Genomic DNA, 20423 nt, shown 5'->3' on the forward strand with positions numbered 1-20423 from the left:
TTATGCTGGGAAATGGGGCCCTTATAACTACCACAGAAAACAACCGATTATTTGTATGAAATTTTGTGCTTTTACAAACTCCGTTTTACTGAGTAGTATACTATAGTTTTCATGAGTACAGATCCATTAGTTGAGAAGATATTGAGAGTTGAAATTTTTTTGGGTCATGGTTTTGCTGGAAAATGGGGCCCTTATAACTCCCACAGAAAACAACCGATTATTCATATGAAATTTTGTGCTTTTACAAACTCCGTTTTACTGAGTAGTATACTATAGTTTTCATGAGTACAGATCCATAAGATGAGAAGATATTGAGAGTTGAAATTTTTTTGGGTCATGGTTATGCTGGGAAATGGGGCCCTTATAACTCCCACAGAAAACAACCGATTATTCGTATGAAATTTTGTGCTTTTACAAACTCCGTTTTACTGAGTAGTATACTATAGTTTTCATGAGTACAGATCCATTAGTTGAGAAGATATTGAGAGTTGAAATTTTTTTGGGTCATGGTTATGCTGGGAAATGGGGCCCTTATAACTCCCACAGAAAACAACCGATTATTTGTATGAAATTTTGTGCTTTTACAAACTCCGTTTTACTGAGTAGTATACTATAGTTTTCATGAGTACAGATCCATAAGATGAGAAGATATTGAGAGTTGAAATTTTTTTGGGTCATGGTTATGCTGGGAAATGGGGCCCTTATAACTCCCACAGAAAACAACCGATTATTCGTATGAAATTTTGTGCTTTTACAAACTTCGTTTTACTGAGTAGTATACTATAGTTTTCATGAGTACAGATCCATTAGTTGAGAAGATATTGAGAGTTGAAATTTTTTTGGGTCATGGTTTTGCAGGGAAATGGGGCCCTTATACCTCCCACAGAAAACAACCGATTATTTGTATGAAATTTTGTGCTCTTACACACTCTGTTTTACTGAGTAGAATACTATAGTTTTCATGAGTACAGATCCAATAGTTGAGAAGATATTGAGAGTTGAAATTTTTTTGGGTCATGGTTTTGCTGGGAAATGGGGCCCTTATAACTCCCACAGAAAACAACCGATTATTCGTATGAAAGTTTGTACTCTTACACACTCTGTTTTACTGAGTAGTATACTATAGTTTTCATGAGTACAAATCCATAAGATGAGAAGATATTGAGAGTTGAAATTTTTTTCGGTCATGGTTTTGCTGGGAAATGGGGCCCTTATAACTCCCACAGAAAACAACCGATTATTCGTATGACATTTTGTGCTCTTACACACTCTGTTTTACTGAGTAGTATACTATAGTTTTCATGAGTACAGATCAATAAGATGAGAAGATATTGAGAGTTGAAATTTTTTCGGGACAAAGTTTTGCTGTGAAACTGGGCACTTATAATTCCCACAGTTAACAACAAATTATTCGTATGAAATTTTGTGCTCTTACACACTCTGCTTTACTAAGTAGTGTGCTATAGTTTTCTTGAGTACAGATCCATAAGACGAGAAGATATTGAGAGTTGAAATTTTTTTGGGTCATGGTTTTGCTGGGAAATGGGGCCCTTATAATTCCCACAGAAAACAACCGATTATTCGTATGAAATTTTGTGCTCTTACACACTCTGTTTTACTGAGTAGTATACTATAGTTTTCATGAGTACAGATCCATAAGATGAGAAGATATTGAGAGTTGAAATTTTTTTGGGTCATGGTTATGCTGGGAAATGGGGCCCTTATAACTACCACAGAAAACAACCGATTATTTGTATGAAATTTTGTGCTTTTACAAACTCCGTTTTACTGAGTAGTATACTATAGTTTTCATGAGTACAGATCCATTAGTTGAGAAGATATTGAGAGTTGAAATTTTTTTGGGTCATGGTTTTGCTGGAAAATGGGGCCCTTATAACTCCCACAGAAAACAACCGATTATTCATATGAAATTTTGTGCTTTTACAAACTCCGTTTTACTGAGTAGTATACTATAGTTTTCATGAGTACAGATCCATAAGATGAGAAGATATTGAGAGTTGAAATTTTTTTGGGTCATGGTTATGCTGGGAAATGGGGCCCTTATAACTCCCACAGAAAACAACCGATTATTCGTATGAAATTTTGTGCTTTTACAAACTCCGTTTTACTGAGTAGTATACTATAGTTTTCATGAGTACAGATCCATTAGTTGAGAAGATATTGAGAGTTGAAATTTTTTTGGGTCATGGTTATGCTGGGAAATGGGGCCCTTATAACTCCCACAGAAAACAACCGATTATTTGTATGAAATTTTGTGCTTTTACAAACTCCGTTTTACTGAGTAGTATACTATAGTTTTCATGAGTACAGATCCATAAGATGAGAAGATATTGAGAGTTGAAATTTTTTTGGGTCATGGTTATGCTGGGAAATGGGGCCCTTATAACTCCCACAGAAAACAACCGATTATTCGTATGAAATTTTGTGCTTTTACAAACTTCGTTTTACTGAGTAGTATACTATAGTTTTCATGAGTACAGATCCATTAGTTGAGAAGATATTGAGAGTTGAAATTTTTTTGGGTCATGGTTTTGCAGGGAAATGGGGCCCTTATACCTCCCACAGAAAACAACCGATTATTTGTATGAAATTTTGTGCTCTTACACACTCTGTTTTACTGAGTAGAATACTATAGTTTTCATGAGTACAGATCCAATAGTTGAGAAGATATTGAGAGTTGAAATTTTTTTGGGTCATGGTTTTGCTGGGAAATGGGGCCCTTATAACTCCCACAGAAAACAACCGATTATTCGTATGAAAGTTTGTACTCTTACACACTCTGTTTTACTGAGTAGTATGCTATAGTTTTTATGAATACAGATCCATAAGATGAGAAGATATTGAGAGTTGAAATTTTTTTGGGTCATGGTTTTGCTGGGAAATGGGGCCCTTATAACTCCCACAGAAAACAACCGATTATTCGTATGAAATTTTGTGCTCTTACACACTCTGTTTTACTGAGTAGTATACTATAGTTTTCATGAGTACAGATCCATTAGTTGAGAAGATATTGAGAGTTGAAATTTTTTTGGGTCATGGTTTTGCAGGGAAATGGGGCCCTTATACCTCCCACAGAAAACAACCGATTATTTGTATGAAATTTTGTGCTCTTACACACTCTGTTTTACTGAGTAGAATACTATAGTTTTCATGAGTACAGATCCAATAGTTGAGAAGATATTGAGAGTTGAAATTTTTTTGGGTCATGGTTTTGCTGGGAAATGGGGCCCTTATAACTCCCACAGAAAACAACCGATTATTCGTATGAAAGTTTGTACTCTTACACACTCTGTTTTACTGAGTAGTATGCTATAGTTTTTATGAATACAGATCCATAAGATGAGAAGATATTGAGAGTTGAAATTTTTTTGGGTCATGGTTTTGCTGGGAAATGGGGCCCTTATAACTCCCACAGAAAACAACCGATCATTCGTATGAAATTTTGTGCTCTTACACACTCTGTTTTACTGAGTAGTATGCTATAGTTTTCTTGAGTACAGATCCATTATTTGAGAAAATATTGAGAGTTGAAATTTATTTGGGTCATGGTTTTGCTGGAAAATGGGGCCCTTATAACTCCCACAGAAAACAACCGATTATTCGTATGAAATTTTCTGCTCTTACACACTCTGTTTTACTGAGTAGTATACTATAGTTTTCATGAGTACAGATCCATAAGATGAGAAGATATTGAGAGTTGAAATTTATTTGGGTCATGGTTTTGCTGGAAAATGGGGCCCTTATAACTCCCACAGAAAACAACCGATTATTCGTATGAAATTTTGTGCTCTTACACACTCTGTTTTACTGAGTAGTATGCTATAGTTTTCTTGAGTACAGATCCATTATTTGAGAAAATATTGAGAGTTGAAATTTATTTGGGTCATGGTTTTGCTGGAAAATGGGGCCCTTATAACTCCCACAGAAAACAACCGATTATTCGTATGAAATTTTGTGCTTTTACAAACTCCGTTTTACTGAGTAGTATACTATAGTTTTCATGAGTACAGATCCATAAGATGAGAAGATATTGAGAGTTGAAATTTTTTTGGGTCATGGTTATGCTGGGAAATGGGGCCCTTATAACTCCCACAGAAAACAACCGATTATTCGTACGAAATTTTGTGCTTTTACAAACTCCGTTTTACTGAGTAGTATACTATAGTTTTCATGAGTACAGATCCATTAGTTGAGAAGATATTGAGAGTTGAAATTTTTTTGGGTCATGGTTTTGCAGGGAAATGGGGCCCTTATACCTCCCACAGAAAACAACCGATTATTTGTATGAAATTTTGTGCTCTTACACACTCTGTTTTACTGAGTAGAATACTATAGTTTTCATGAGTACAGATCCAATAGTTGAGAAGATATTGAGAGTTGAAATTTTTTTGGGTCATGGTTTTGCTGGGAAATGGGGCCCTTATAACTCCCACAGAAAACAACCGATTATTCGTATGAAAGTTTGTACTCTTACACACTCTGTTTTACTGAGTAGTATGCTATAGTTTTTATGAATACAGATCCATAAGATGAGAAGATATTGAGAGTTGAAATTTTTTTGGGTCATGGTTTTGCTGGGAAATGGGGCCCTTATAACTCCCACAGAAAACAACCGATCATTCGTATAAAATTTTGTGCTCTTACACACTCTGTTTTACTGAGTAGTATGCTATAGTTTTCTTGAGTACAGATCCATTATTTGAGAAAATATTGAGAGTTGAAATTTATTTGGGTCATGGTTTTGCTGGAAAATGGGGCCCTTATAACTCCCACAGAAAACAACCGATTATTCGTATGAAATTTTCTGCTCTTACACACTCTGTTTTACGGAGTAGTATACTATAGTTTTCATGAGTACAGATCCATAAGATGAGAAGATATTGAGAGTTGAAATTTATTTGGGTCATGGTTTTGCTGGAAAATGGGGCCCTTATAACTCCCACAGAAAACAACCGATTATTCGTATGAAATTTTGTGCTCTTACACACTCTGTTTTACTGAGTAGTATGCTATAGTTTTCTTGAGTACAGATCCATTATTTGAGAAAATATTGAGAGTTGAAATTTATTTGGGTCATGGTTTTGCTGGAAAATGGGGCCCTTATAACTCCCACAGAAAACAACCGATTATTCGTATGAAATTTTGTGCTCTTACACACTCTGTTTTACTGAGTAGTATACTATAGTTTTCCTGAGTACAGATCCATTAGTTGAGAAGATATTGAGAGTTGAAATTTTTTTGGGTCATGGTTTTGCTGGGAATTGGGGCCCTTATAACTCCTACAGAAAACAACCGATTATTCGTATGAAATTTTGTGCTCTTACACACTCTGTTTTACTGAGTAGTATACTATAGTTTTCATGAGTACAGATCCATTCGTTGAGAAGATATTGATAGTTGAAATTTTTTTGGGTCATGGTTTTGCTGGGAAATGGGGCCCTTATAACTCCTACAGAAAACAACCGATTATTCGTATGAAATTTTGTGCTCTTACACACTCTGTTTTACTGAGTAGTATACTATAGTTTTCATGAGTACAGATCCATTAGTTGAGAAGATATTGAGAGTTGAAATTTTTTTGGGTCATGGTTTTGCTGGGAATTGGGGCCCTTATAACTCCTACAGAAAACAACCGATTATTCGTATGAAATTTTGTGCTCTTACACACTCTGTTTTACTGAGTAGTATACTATAGTTTTCATGAGTACAGATCCATTCGTTGAGAAGATATTGATAGTTGAAATTTTTTTGGGTCATGGTTTTGCTGGGAAATGGGGCCCTTATAACTCCCACAGAAAACATCCGATTATTCGTATGAAATTTTGTGCTCTTACAAACTCCGTTTTACTGAGTAGTATACTATAGATTTCATGAGTACAGATCCATAAGATGAGAAGATATTGAGAGTTGAAATTTTTTTGGGTCATGGTTTTGCTGGGAAATGGGGCCCTTATAACTCCCACAGAAAACAACCGATTATTTGTATGAAATTTTGTGCTCTTACACACTCTGTTTTACTGAGTAGAATACTATAGTTTTCATGAGTACAGATCCAATAGTTGAGAAGATATTGAGAGTTGAAATTTTTTTGGGTCATGGTTTTGCTGGGAAATGGGGCCCTTATAACTCCCACAGAAAACAACCGATTATTCGTATGAAAGTTTTTACTCTTACACACTCTGTTTTACTGAGTAGTATGCTATAGTTTTCATGAATACAGATCCATAAGATGAGAAGATATTGAGAGTTGAAATTTTTTTGGGTCATGGTTTTGCTGGGAAATGGGGCCCTTATAACTCCCACAGAAAACAACCGATCATTCGTATGAAATTTTGTGCTCTTACACACTCTGTTTTACTGAGTAGTATGCTATAGTTTTCTTGAGTACAGATCCATTATTTGAGAAAATATTGAGAGTTGAAATTTATTTGGGTCATGGTTTTGCTGGAAAATGGGGCCCTTATAACTCCCACAGAAAACAACCGATTATTCGTATGAAATTTTGTGCTCTTACACACTCTGTTTTACTGAGTAGTATGCTATAGTTTTCTTGAGTACAGGTCCATAAGATGAGAAGATATTGAGAGTTAAAATTTTTTGGGTCATGGTTTTGCTGTGTGAGTTATAAGAGCCCCATTTCACAGCAAAACCATGACCCGAAAAAATTTCAACTCTCAATATCTTCACAACTTATGGATCTGTACCCAAGGAAACTACAGCATATAACTTATATCTCAGTAAATTGTAGTATATAAACAAAATTTCATGCCAATAATGTGTTGTTAATTGCGGGAGGTAGTAGTAGGTCAAGGTACATCAATTAGTTAAGCTGTTAAAAAGCACCCAGTCGCTCGAGTTACCCTACTGTACAAAGTGAAAGGTAAATCTACAGCCAGCAGACGAATGGAGCCATGTACAGTACTCTCCTCTGCGTAAGAGGATTTTTTTTAGTTTTGTGGATCACGTCGGTTTCCAGAGCTGGGTTTCCCCTCACTAAAAGCCTTCTACTGATGAGTGTATGGCAACTTATTAAAAAACTAGATATGCCGAACCCTTTCAGTAATAACCTACCAGGTAAATCTTGGTAGAAAGCATTCCGGAACCGTCATCTATCATTGCAAGAAGGATAAGCGATCTGTTTCTTGAGCCAAAGTAACCAATACTAGTTTGAACGTTTTGTATAATGAAGTTTCTCGATAATTGAATGACGCAGATGCCCTAGAAGGTTTGAACGAAATTAAAACTCTCCGGTAGGATAGTTGTATAAGGGTTGATCGTCAATAACTGCATGAAAAAGCGTAATGTTGAAAAATATTACATTATTTAGGTAGGCCAATTTAAAAACCGATTGTTATTAATTATGAAGAAGACTGATTTTTTTGTTAAAAATCTAAGTGGAACAGTGATTTAGGATTTTGAATTTTTTAGGTCGTTTCAGGAATATACTTGTTGTCAATCACTAGTCCCACCCCATATCAAACACTGGTATCACCAGGTCATTGAAATACTTTAAAAAAAGTAATAATTTTTGGTTGACATAAAAATCGAATTTACTGAATACATAATATAATCTAAAGGAGCGGCACAATTGTACCAACCATCACCTGGAGCCAAAATAACGGAAGATATTCTAAACGAAACTCGAATTTTTTCTTAAGCTCCCTTCACCCTATTTGTTTTGTGTGAGTGCTTTTTTAAACTCATGTTTCGAAAAAAATAAGCATACGCTTAAAAAAACCCTTTAGTCTTTTGTTTATTTTAAACTTCTCTGTCATAAACCTATTTATTCCAAACATTATTCTGAACAAAATTATTATTTAACAGTTCTGAGATCTGAGTATATCTATACGGATTTAAATCTTTAGATCTTTTAAAACGATTCCTCTTTTTTTTGTGATGGTGCGGATTTCAGCCTCGTGAAATTCGATGATAGGTGGGGGTAGAATGGTGCTGATGGTGCTTACAGCTTCGTTGAACTCGATGATTACCCGGTCAGATTTGGAGGTGTTTGGATCTGGCACAATTTAGGTGCGCCAGAACCGCCATTTTCCTTCTACTAGCAAACTATTGCAGTATTCCCTCTAACTATAAATGGAAGTTTTGCAATCGTCTTTTGTACTCTTTTTTCAAACAACTTTTTCTTTTCCAGAAATAACAATCTGCCGGCTTTCTGAAAAAGAGCTTGTGCTTCTATATCCAATTTAGATCCTTTTTAATAAAGTAAAAGAAACGTCTTTCATCTAATATTTCATAAATGTCTTATGATTGTCTCCCTAGCGACAGTACAGTGTAAGTAACAGACTTTCTTTTATTTAATTTGATTAAAAAGAGACTGGATTGAAGAAAGATTCAAAATAAACAAATATCTCTTTTTTTCTGGCGAGCTTTATGACTAATGAGGTATTGAATTTAAATGTAATGAAGGTACAACTGGTCGCTTTACACACAAATTTCATTTACTTTAATTGTTATCAGAACAACTCAAAAAGGATGATGTGGAACAAGTAGAGGTTTTTAAATTACTGAATTCTGGAGTGTGTACTGTATGAGACGATCTTTGGCAGCTAGCTTACTGCTTAGAATTTCACATTTTGAAATATAAAATAATGGACAGTCTAAGGAATGGAGCCCAGTACCAACAATACATTTTCGCTTTGCGAGCATCGCCTCTATCCAAGAACCGCCTTAAAGATAGAATCACAAGCTGTTTATTCTACTTTCTGCCAATTCATCTAATTAATTAATTACTAATATTGCGTAGTGAAGTTTTTTTTAAGCGAAAATATCGTTTTAAGTCCCCTGAAACCGAAATAGTAGTTTTCAATAGTTTTTCAGGTTCGTTGTGTGTAATAGAAATAGGGAAAATTGCTGATACTTCAAATTTTATATTTCGAATCGGGAACTTCTTTATCACGTCGAACCGCTTATACGCGCCCTTTTCTCGAAGATTCCTTCCCAGATCACCAATTCGGCGACCAATTTATTTTTTCACTCTCCACTGTCCATGAAAGCATTGTAGGCGCCATTTCCTCTGATGTTCAGAAGAAGCATTGTTGTTGTGTGTATTCGGATATTGCACACCGTTTGATCGCGTATGAGCAACATGCTAGGTTGCTGTGAAAGCTCAACATTTGTACTTAATTCTCAGATTTTTCTTAACTGATTGCTTTTCTTTTTCTTAACTAAGAGTGTTGATTTCTGAAGAGCGTGTACCAAGGAAATACTTCTTCACTTCTGAAATAATGTTAATTAATAGTTTCATTAGTTCTAAAATTTACAAGTTACTTAATTCAGTTTACAAGAGATTCTGCAACAATAACAATTTCAATAGAATTCATGCTCGTTTCCAGATTTTCAAATCTACTACCAACTAATATTGTAGTCAGTTCTGAAGCAATACATGAAAGTACGAAACTATAAGCCAGTAGTTAAGTATATATTCTTAGAAAACTTAACCTAGATAAGTGTCTAATCTAGTACCTAAACAGTAACGGTAACTTCACAGACGGTACTAACTTCTCTCTAGACTACTTGACCGACATTCTAAGCTCTCTTTGGAAAACAAAAGGCTAAAACGTAAACCTAAAACTACTATCGACTTACGGACAAGAAATTTGAGGTTTTAACCAAAAGTATTATCATTTCCACCTTATCCAAACATTTCAGTTAGGTTTCCTTTGAGAACTAGCAAATGTTCCTTATAAGGTTTCTATAAGTGCTCTCCACAATGGTCTTAAATCTCTGCCCTTTCTCAATTATCCCAAGAAACCTTTCCAGTAGCTTAAAACGCCATTGTGCTGAAGATTTTCTAATCTCTATCTAATCATCGATAACTTCATTATAAATTATAGTACGAGTATCAGTGCAGTTTTTGTGTTTTTAATCTGTCATTATTTCATTTAACTCTTTCATGTGATCCTGAGCGCATAAGACTAATTTCTAAAATCTTTTTCTTTCCTTTTTTACTTGAGAATTTAAAATAAAGATATTTCTCGTAAAAACTTGAAATAAAAAATATGGCATGATCGCAATAATGATTGCGAAATTTCCTAAGCTAATAGCAGAAATATAAGTTTATGTATTTATTTTAAAAAATATATAATTTTAATGGTTTAGATTTTTAGTGTAAACTCGCATATTGTGTCATTTAGTATTTTCTAAACAGCTGTGATTCATTACATATGTATATGTGGTCCCACAGTTATGTTCAAATCCTTCTTTCTAAAAGATTTAAGGAAATGGTACGGCTTAAATTTTCTACCCCAATGACAGATTCTTAGCACAGAAACACCTGTGCCTTTTATATTCACATGCTTTTAATTATATTCAGAGAACGTGGTATTTTAAGCGTAAACACAATGTTTTATGTAAAATTAACTTCTACAGATTTAAGGTATTATTAATATTTGTTCTTAAATGATGAATTACATAAATAGATTAGAGTTCCACACTTGTGATTATATTTGTGCCATGATACGTAGGTCTACTCTACCTTCCCTAATGGTAATATTTAGCTTCTCAGTATTTTAGGAAAACATTAATTAATTCAAGGCTTACATTTTGAATACATTATGTATGTACATATTCCTCAAAACAGAACTAATGTGGATAAATCGAAAGATAATTGGCTTCTTGTTTCTGGTTAAAAAGAAAAAGAAAAAAGAGTATTGCAAATGTGACAAATTTTGCAAATTGTTTTTACTCGAAATATCAGGTTTTTAGAAAGCTTGAATCTAAAATACAATCCTTAATGGTGACGGTCCTTTAGTTGAAAGCTTGGCGGAACTGAATGAAAAATATGACTGACAATCGTGGAGGAATCAGTTACCAAAAATGATAACAGATCTGTACAAATTACTGACAATTACTTTTATTTTAAGGCGCTGCTTAGCACATGGAGCTTTTTTCAGCTTACAGCCGGCACCCTGATGGTGTTAATCCCATTAAGAGACCATCATTAAAAAACAATGTGCTAGAAAGGAAAATCTAAGGTCAGCTGCCTAGTTTCGAACCTGGGACCTAAGAGAACCTAGACAACAAAGGTTAAAGTCAGAACAGAAGACACACCAACCTTTGTTTTTAAGAAAGTAAAAAATATTATAATTGTTAATAATCAAAAGCTCTGAAGATGACGCTAGGACGAAAGCTTGGCATAATTTAAATTAAATTATGTCTTAAATTCGCAATAATCTTTTTTATTTTTGCATTTATTTTTATGTCTCACTTGTAGTCTCCGATAACTTTAATCATTTCGCTATTTCACACAAATAGATTTGTTGATTTGGTTTGTTCCCAACAACATAAGCGCCAAGTAAGTTTAGTTAGAAGTAATGGTCTTCCATGATCTTTTACGCACTACATTATCATAGACAATCCATTTTTCATATCCAATTACCATCCGCTCTAAAAATGGATCGTTTTCTTGGCGTTTCCTCAGCGAATCGCAAATGGATATGCGAGTAGCTAAGTTGGCCACGGTTACTTCATGCGATACCCGAACATTGAGCCGAGAAACGTATCCCAGGTTTTCGGCGCTCATATGGGATAAGTTAAGTGCTGTTGCTATCTCTCTCACCGATTCGCATGGATCTTTATCGATTATGCCCTTGTCATCATCTGAATTAATCTCAGTCGGGCGACCAGAGCGGGGCGCATCATTAATGTCAAAATCTCCAGAACGGAATTTGGCAAACCACTTTTGGGCATACGCGTTCTGTTAAGGCATCATCCACCCTATACACAACATATCTTTTTATGAGCCTCTGCAGCTCCTTTGCCTTATTTAAAATAATACAGCAAAATATGACGAAAATGCACTTTATTTTCTTCCATCTTTACAGCTACGCAGCAAGCACAAATAGTAATGTTTGTTAAACCGAAATCCATAGAAAGGTTAAGCTTAACATAATCTTTAAAATGAACAATCGAGTTGTGCGCTTGCGCCGAGAATAAAAAAAAAAAATCGAAAATGAATCTGTACCAAAATAAAAACCGAACGAACTTATTTGCCAACCCATTACAAAAACTAGCTATTCAGTTCGTCTTTTGGTGTCCAGTAACCTCTAGAATTGAATCAGAAAATTATTCTAAATTACATTGGTATTATGAAGGTTTAATGAATTTATAGAGAGTGCAAGAAAATTGTAAAATGATGTTTTTACATTTCTATTTTTTTTTTTTAGGCATCTTTTTGAGGCGATAGGATTGCAGGTTCATCTGGGTAGGTGGATAGCAAGAATGTCGAGATAGAACCCACAATACTCTCCTCATGATTCTCCTAGTTAAAACAAAAGCTACTAGTTACAATACTTTGCTACTCTGTGACGCATAGTGGAAAGATATCTAAGGATGTGGTAAAACCTGGAATTAAACGTATTTTTTTATATTTAGAGTAGGTACCTTAGAATTGCCAACAAAATCTCAAATTACTAATTATAACAATATCTTGTTCCTGCCTATAATGTAGGGCGAGAAATGCAGAAGTGTAGGTTGAACTGGTGTAGGAAATGCATACATTTGAATGTATGCTGCTATCAGTATGCGACCCACGTGTTTGGTTCTAGAAAAATTTAGTAAGGAACAGCTGCCTTGAAAGCAAACTTTGTAAAAGACATGCTCACACCCTCTCTCAGCCGATGATGACAGTGCGAGAAAAAAAAAGTCGGTTGCTAGCAGGAGTAGACCGTTTCTTATGTGGAGTGACTTGACTTGAATGTTGGCTAGCTACCAAGGATGCATAATAATATTAGGCTCAATTTGAATAATAGAGAAAGAAAAAGTAAAATTTTTTTTAACTGTAAATTCGGGCAAAACTACAGTTGGTCTTTTAAAGGTCCAGTACGCTCTAGAATTGTATCAAGAAATTGTTCTAAATTACATTGGTATTTTGCAGGTTTAATGAATGTATGGAGTATGCAAGAAAATAGTAAAATGATTAATTTAAATTTTTGTTTTTCAGAAAAAAAGAGAGAGATTCCTTACTACCAAAACGGTATCTCTTTTTATTTATTTTTTACTTTTATTTCGCAGCACTTAACGAGAATAATGTTCTGCCTACAATTTGTAAATGTCTTAATTCTTGTATGCATAGCTCCAAATTATCTCGGATAACATATTTCCCATATTTACGTTGCCTAAAAAAAAGAAACGTTATGTATTTATTTTTGCTTCAGTTTTAGCAAACTGTTTCACATTGTAGGAATATTTTTAAGTTTAGAAATTAAAAGTAAATAAAATAATAATAATAATAATAATAATAACAATAATAATAATAATATTTATTTTACATATGAAATATTTACAAATTACAAAATGAAAATATTGTCCGGCTTGGAAAATCCGTCAGCCGGAGTCGATGTTACTATAATACATAGAGAAAAGAAAAACAAATAAACCAAAAAATAATAATAGTAATAATAAACAAAAATATAACTGACCTAGAAGTAAAAATAAAACGAAATAACCAATATATAACAGAATTATAAATTAATAATTAAACTCCTGAACCAGCTGATAACGATAAGACCAGGCATGGCGAGCATATTTAATAAGAGGTTGACAATTTCGCGTTCCATTTAGGAAAGAAATCAATTGTTCTCTCGTAAGTACTGAACGTCCGAGATAGAGTCTCCGGATCTCAGAAAGAATTGAGCAGTCACCAAGAAAGTGAACCACGTCCTCAATGCACCTTGAATTACACAGAGAACAAAGTTCAATCTCCCTAGGCAGCCATGGCGTATGATTCAGGTAGACAAGCTCACATCTTAACTTAAAGATCCAGCGGAGTTCAGTTAGAGTTAGACCCAAGGAATTATCTTCATTCAAGTGACAAAGGCTAAATGAGTGGTCAAGTTCTCTGTACAAAAAGGAAGCGGGACGAAAGAGAGACGCGGTCCAGAAACCCTCGACGATGAGCTGCTTTCATCTTAATCAACAGGGAGGCTAATTGATCCTTCCACGCAGGTATATTTTCCACAGAGGCCACAAAATCGCAGGAATACTTCTGAGCCAAGTCTATCCAATGTCGAAACCAGAAAATCTTTTTATTGATAATCTCCAACGCTAAGATTCTCGGTAAGCGGCACTGGGGGAGATCCAAGACTCTTAAAATATATTTAAAATGGAGTTTCAAAGTAAATACCTCCAACAGGTCCACAGCGGTCTCAATGTAAAGCATATAATTAGGCGAAGATGAGGGAAGTGCAAATAATTTTTTAATAAAATATCTTTGGAGACTCTCTACAACATCATACCTTTGAAATCCCCAGACCTGGGCAGCATAACATACCACTGAACGACAGATGGAGTTAAAAACTTGGAATTTAAATGGAAGAGGTATAGTACCTTGCGAGAGATAGCCAGACCAGACGAGATTAAGGATTCTCTTCGAGGATGCCACCTTCTCTGCAAGATGGGTACTGAGCGAAAGACGAGGCGTCAGGGTTACACCCAGATATTTATATCTATTAACAATCTCCACTGGATGATTTTTGTAATACCATTTTTCTGATGCGGCCAGTCTGCCTCCCCTTCTGAAAATTAAAACCTTAGATTTATTAAGGTTGACACAGAGATTCCATAAGTCACAATAACTTGCTAGAAAATTAATATTTCTCTGTAGACTCTTCGGGTTATCGGCAAGAAGGACCACATCGTCAGCATACATTAAAATTTTGATTGAAGTGTTAGAAATATGAATGCCGCCCTCAAGTAACGCTGGGAGGTCATCCAGGAAGAGAGAAAAAAGTAAAGGACTCAGAAGGCAGCCCTGCCTTACTCCACTCTGCACTGAAAAGGGATCAGAAATCCCATCTTTGCCTCGGACAAAAGCAGTAGCATTTAAGTAAATGGATTTTAGGATAGTAAATAAAATAATGTAAAAGTAATACAAATAAAATATCATTAATATTATATTTAGTAGAGAATTATTGTAATATGGTGGTTTTTATTACGAGTATTAATATTATTCTATAATAATAATTTTGATTCCCTAAAAGCAAAAGTCTGCCCGTATGAAAATGTTATCAACTCTCACATTCAATCCTCACCATTAAACCCATCAATCTCGTCACAGTAACTTCTCTAATCCGTCAGAAACAGGTTAATAAACTTTTCCCTTAGTATTACCTCGAACTCCGAACACCCACAATCTGCATTGTATGAAGTGTGAACATACCGAAAGTTAGTGTGCCACCAATTCTGTAAACACTTAAATGCCAACAGTTCCTACAAAAGCCTGCTGCTAAATTACCTCTTTGTTGGAACAAGTAGTGTAAGTACCAAAATGTTCTTTATGTCCTTCTTAAGCTATTTGATAATCTGAAGGAAATCCATAGGCCTAACTCGGTTGGACGCCACCATGTCTTGTACATTTCTTGTACTTACAACTCTTATATTCTGTCAATAATTCGCTGTAGGAGCTCTTAGTCTTCGAAAATTGAGAATCTACCTTCACCAACTTTCGTTACCGTGATTTTTAGTCCTCGGTCCAGGCCTTGGGTTTTATTAAATGGTTAATACGAGAAATTTACAGTAGAGTTCGTTTGCTAGTCGTAATCATCCACTAAAATTGTTGATTTGGTAGTTGAACGTTAAGTCCACCTGAAAAAAAAAATAGGCATCACTTTACTTTTTGTCAAGGAATGTTGTGAAGAGTAGCCCAACTAAGCTACACCTTAAATTACACCAGGTAACTAATTTCTGATTTAGCATCATCAGTAGTTATTTTTATTTTATTTATTTATTGCTACATGGCTATTTGCTTAAGCAATGGAGATGGCGTATAATTTAATTTTTAATAATTACATATACAGTGACTCCCATTAATATTGGGACACCTATTACAAAATGATTTAAAAGAAAAATGAAAACAACATACAAAAGTTTGGAATTTTTTTTTTTTAATAACATTAGCAACATCTGTGGAAATTATATATAAGTATAAATCGATGAAATTCCAAACTGTTAGGTAGCACTTTAAATGTTCAATATTTAAAATCTCCTACTATTTAATAATTGGTTGGTAATAATTTAATAATTGCTTTTTGACTTACAATAGCCCTCAAACGATCAGGCATAGGTGAAACAAGTTTTTGGTTAATTCAGGTGGTGTTTTTTTCCCATTCTTCCAGGAAACATCGTTTTAATTCATTTTTGTTAGATATTACTCGTTTACTTAAAGCACTGGCTAAATATTGCCATAAATGTTCAATGGGATTAAGATCCGGTGACTGCGGAGAGGTTTGGAATACTTTGGGCAATTATATAACAGTCACTGACGTATCACCCAAGCCGTAGGTTTGGGGTCGTTGTCTTGGTAGAATTTAGAAGACCCTAAAATACCAAATGTTTGGGTACTTTTTTCAAATTATATTTTAATATATTACTATAAACCATTTTGTGCATCATTCCATCAATAAACACTAATTCTCCAAATCCTGATGCGGACATCCAGCCCCAAACCAGAATAAAATAAATAATATAAACCAAATAATATAACAAAAGATGCTAATACTTATACAGAAAACAAACTAACATAAAATATAAATATTCTCAATAAGTACTAAAATAAGAAGAAGAGAAAAAAACTAAAATAAAAACAAATATCAATCTCCTAGAACAAAACTTCTAATTTTGGCAGCCTGTTTACAGAAGTTATATAAGGAATTTAACTGTACTTTAGAATGTATTGTGAGCAATTGCTCAAACCTCGACAAGAGGCTGGACAATAATATTTAGTGATGAAAAATGATCTAATCGGCGAATAGGTTTGACACTCAAACAAGAAGTGCAGAGTGGAATCGCTGCCTAAAGTCTTACAAACTAGACATATATTATTGCTGTCAAAAAAAGGTATGCATGGCCATTAATATACAGTTTCGCTACTTTTACTCTGCAGGGACGGATCTAAGTTACAATTCTTAATTTAGTTATACTGCAGCCCAGATTTAGATAACATTCAGTATTTCCAAAATTAAAGATTTCCAATAGGCATTTTGAAACTGCAATCCGTCCAGTAGAAATATATTATTTTAACAAAATATACTGAAAATGATAAATGATCAGATTGTAAAGACTCCGTTTACTGTACCAAACGCTTAATTGACTTCAAGCAACAACAATCCCTTATGTTTTATTTATTTATTTCAACCTTTAATTTATGAAGCCTGAAGTTGAGTCAATTGCATAATTGTTACTCTAACTTCGTTATTATAAGGCCCTCTTTTTTCCCAACATTATGTTCAAAATTAACTTTTCAACTATATTCTCTTCTTAATCAGCAACCTGTCCTGCACTAATCTCCCGTCAAATTCTCTTCGCAGACTGTAGCGCCGATGGCCTCGTGATCACCTGGTCGAGAGACAAACAAGGTCATCCTTCGTATTCAAATCATTCGGTATTTTACTTTAACCGACTTATGATGGTCATGTTGGATGGCCTTCATTCAAGGTTTTCCTGTGATTTTATTTTATTTACTTATTTATTTATTATTTTGTTTTTATTACTTTTTTTTGTTCTATATTTCACATTTATTATACTATACTATAGCTATCATATTTTTTTGTTGCGTTTCGGTGTTACGCTGTTGCGAATTTAAGAATAAAGGAAAAAACAAAAACTATATTCTCTATCACAATTGAGTAGACTGATAGCTCTATTTGGGTGTTCAAAATTAACTTTTCAACTACATTCTCTATCACAATTGAGTAGACTGATAGCTCTATTTGGGTGTTCAAAATTAACTTTTCAACTACATTCTCTATCACAATTGAGTAGACTGATAGCTCTATTTGGGTGTTCAAAATTAACTTTTCAACTACATTCTCTATCACAATTGAGTAAACTGATAGCTCTATTTGGGTGTTCAAAATTAACTTTTCAACTACATTCTGTATCACAATTGAGTAGACTGATAGCTCTATTTGGGTGTTCAAAATTAACTTTTCAACTACATTCTCTATCACAATTGAGTAAACTGATAGCTCTATTTGGGTGTTCAAAATTAACTTTTCAACTATATTCTCTATCACGATTGAGTAAACTGATAGCTCTATTTGGGTGTTCAAAATTAACTTTTCAACTACATTCTCTATCACAATTGAGTTGAGTAGACTGATAGCTCTATTTGGGTTATTTTAATCCCAATCCATTCCAGCTTTAGATGTAACATTTTTATGTTAGTCCATTTCCACTGTGTTGTTTACTATTGCAATATTTTAACGTTGAAATCTAAAAGTTAACCTTTGATTCAATCCATATTTTTTTTCTTTTGTTGGACCTTCTGGTAGTTAATGTGGTTCTTTTGCCACTTTTCAATTACTTTTTTCTTCTAAAACTTTTCTTATAATTTAACTAATGGTTCGACCAGTGGCCCCGAGATTTCCTTTGGGACTGACCATTGTCACATAGAAAATGCTATCATTGGATAGTTTCGGCCCTCCTATTTTCCACTTCTCACACACATCTTATTTACTTGTATCTTTATACAGATTGTAAATTTCTAAATTTAAAGAAAACAACTAGTGTTAAACCAATTCTGTACTTTAACAAAGTAAATAAATCACAATCAGTGAATAGGAAACCTTGGACGTTTCTGAAGAAGCCAAACTGCTGGAAACTTACATTTCTACTTAATGTTTTTATATACAGTATAAGTATAGTATTAGTAATGATAATAATGTTAATAATTATGATAAATTACTATTACTCTGGTGCCTATCAGTGACCATCGGCAGTCGGTCAAGTGTTTTACAGTTGTAAAAAATTTAAAAAAATAAACATACATAAATAAAACCCACATATTAAATAAGAATTGTGACAGAAACGAAAGCATTGATGATTATCCTACAGTATTGATGTTCAGCGTGTTTTATGTTATAGAAACTTTGGGACATTGTTGGGAAAGTCATTCTTAGTTATTACTGATGTTATACATTATTATGTCGTATAACAGTAGGACATATTACCTTCTATTATAGATTACAACGTATCAATATTTTAGCATTTATAATCTACTTAACCTTAACAAAACAAAAAAGAACGAAATCGTCAAGTTATAGTTAAGGAAAAAAAAGTATTACTTAAATTTAAGAAAAAACAATCACTTGTAAACAATAATTTAATGTTAGAAAAAAATGAGAGTGCTTCAGTACAGCTGAATATTGTGTTTATTTAAGGCTTCTGCCATGGTATTGCTATACATACAACAAGCTCTCAGTGACTCCTGAATAGAGTCAAGCTTCCTTTACAGTGTATTCATCCATACATTTCAGTGGCTTCAAAAAGAGAGCAATCTAACTGCTGTACTAAAATGATAGCAACCATCAGGGTAGGTATGGTTCACATTAAAGAAAATTTATCTAATGCAGTTTTGGATAATTCAAGAATAAGTAAAAGACAGAATAGCATTGAATTCGCTGTACTCCGTATGGTGCATGCTACACTGAGAAAGACTGTACCCCTTTTAAGTTTTACATCCTGAAGAGTAATGGGATGCTACCAATTAAATTCCCAAGAATAATATAATTGTAGTTGTTTATCATTCAGAAGATTTAAGTAAAGCTTCTTTATAATTTGAAGCAACACATTTAAAGCATTTTCATGAGCCACTAATTTTGTAGTTGTGGAAAATATCAATTGTTAACTGTATTATTTTGTCGTTAATGAATAAAACACATATGAATGTATGTTTATCTAAATAAATTTTTATATATTTTTGTTCTGTGTTTGTTAAAGGTAAATATTTTACAATTTAGGTTATTTATAGTTATTTATTTAACAAGTGTGGAAAGTAGTACTTTTCCTCACGCGAGGCAGGGCTTGCTCGCACGAGCGAGCGAAGCGAGGCGAGTGCAAGTGCAAATTGCCGAGTGTGAGGAAAATACTTAACACTCGAGTTAAATATTATATTTTTTCTGCAACCATTAGATTTATTAACTAAAATAATTAAAAATTTCATTTTTACAGTCTACAAAAAGTAATTTATTTATTATAAACATTTATTGTTATATTACAATTATTTACATTACTTACTTATTTACATTACTTATTACATTTTCTGCTGTTTCTTTTATTGATGGAGGAGTGTTTTCTAAACAGGAATCACTAGAATCCATTTTAAATTTCTATAAGGTAACACTATATCCTTTTTAACTGTTATAATTAAAAATATCTAATTATTTATTAAAGTATTATTTTTATTTCTATATTCCTTTCAATTTTTATTTTATTGTTTAATATTCGTTTTTTAATTATTTAGTTACATTAAATAAGCTTATTAAAGTTTTACAGAAAATATTTATGTTAATAACAAAACTTCTTATATCAAGGAAGCACAATTAAGTTTTTCCACTCACTAGTGAGGAAAGTGACTCTAATGGGAATTTTTCCCCACTAGTGTGGGA

The 20423-nt window shown here is 33.7% G+C and overlaps 1 protein-coding gene and 1 long non-coding RNA gene across 4 annotated transcripts in view; both read left to right on the forward strand.

Moving 5' to 3' along the window:
* Oct-TyrR (Octopamine-Tyramine receptor) overlaps nucleotides 1–20423 on the forward strand; it is a 464127-nt gene that overhangs the window by 371113 nt on the left and 72591 nt on the right. The window lies entirely within an intron of this gene.
* On the forward strand, nucleotides 10220–15270 carry LOC141460923 (uncharacterized). Its single transcript, XR_012462422.1, has 2 exons — nucleotides 10220–10414; nucleotides 10902–15270. It is a non-coding gene; the product is annotated as an uncharacterized lncRNA (long non-coding RNA).

Source organism: Rhodnius prolixus, unplaced genomic scaffold, assembly GCF_049639745.1.
Source record: "Rhodnius prolixus isolate KJV_2025 unplaced genomic scaffold, Rpr scaffold_6, whole genome shotgun sequence".
Taxonomy (NCBI): domain Eukaryota; kingdom Metazoa; phylum Arthropoda; class Insecta; order Hemiptera; family Reduviidae; genus Rhodnius; species Rhodnius prolixus.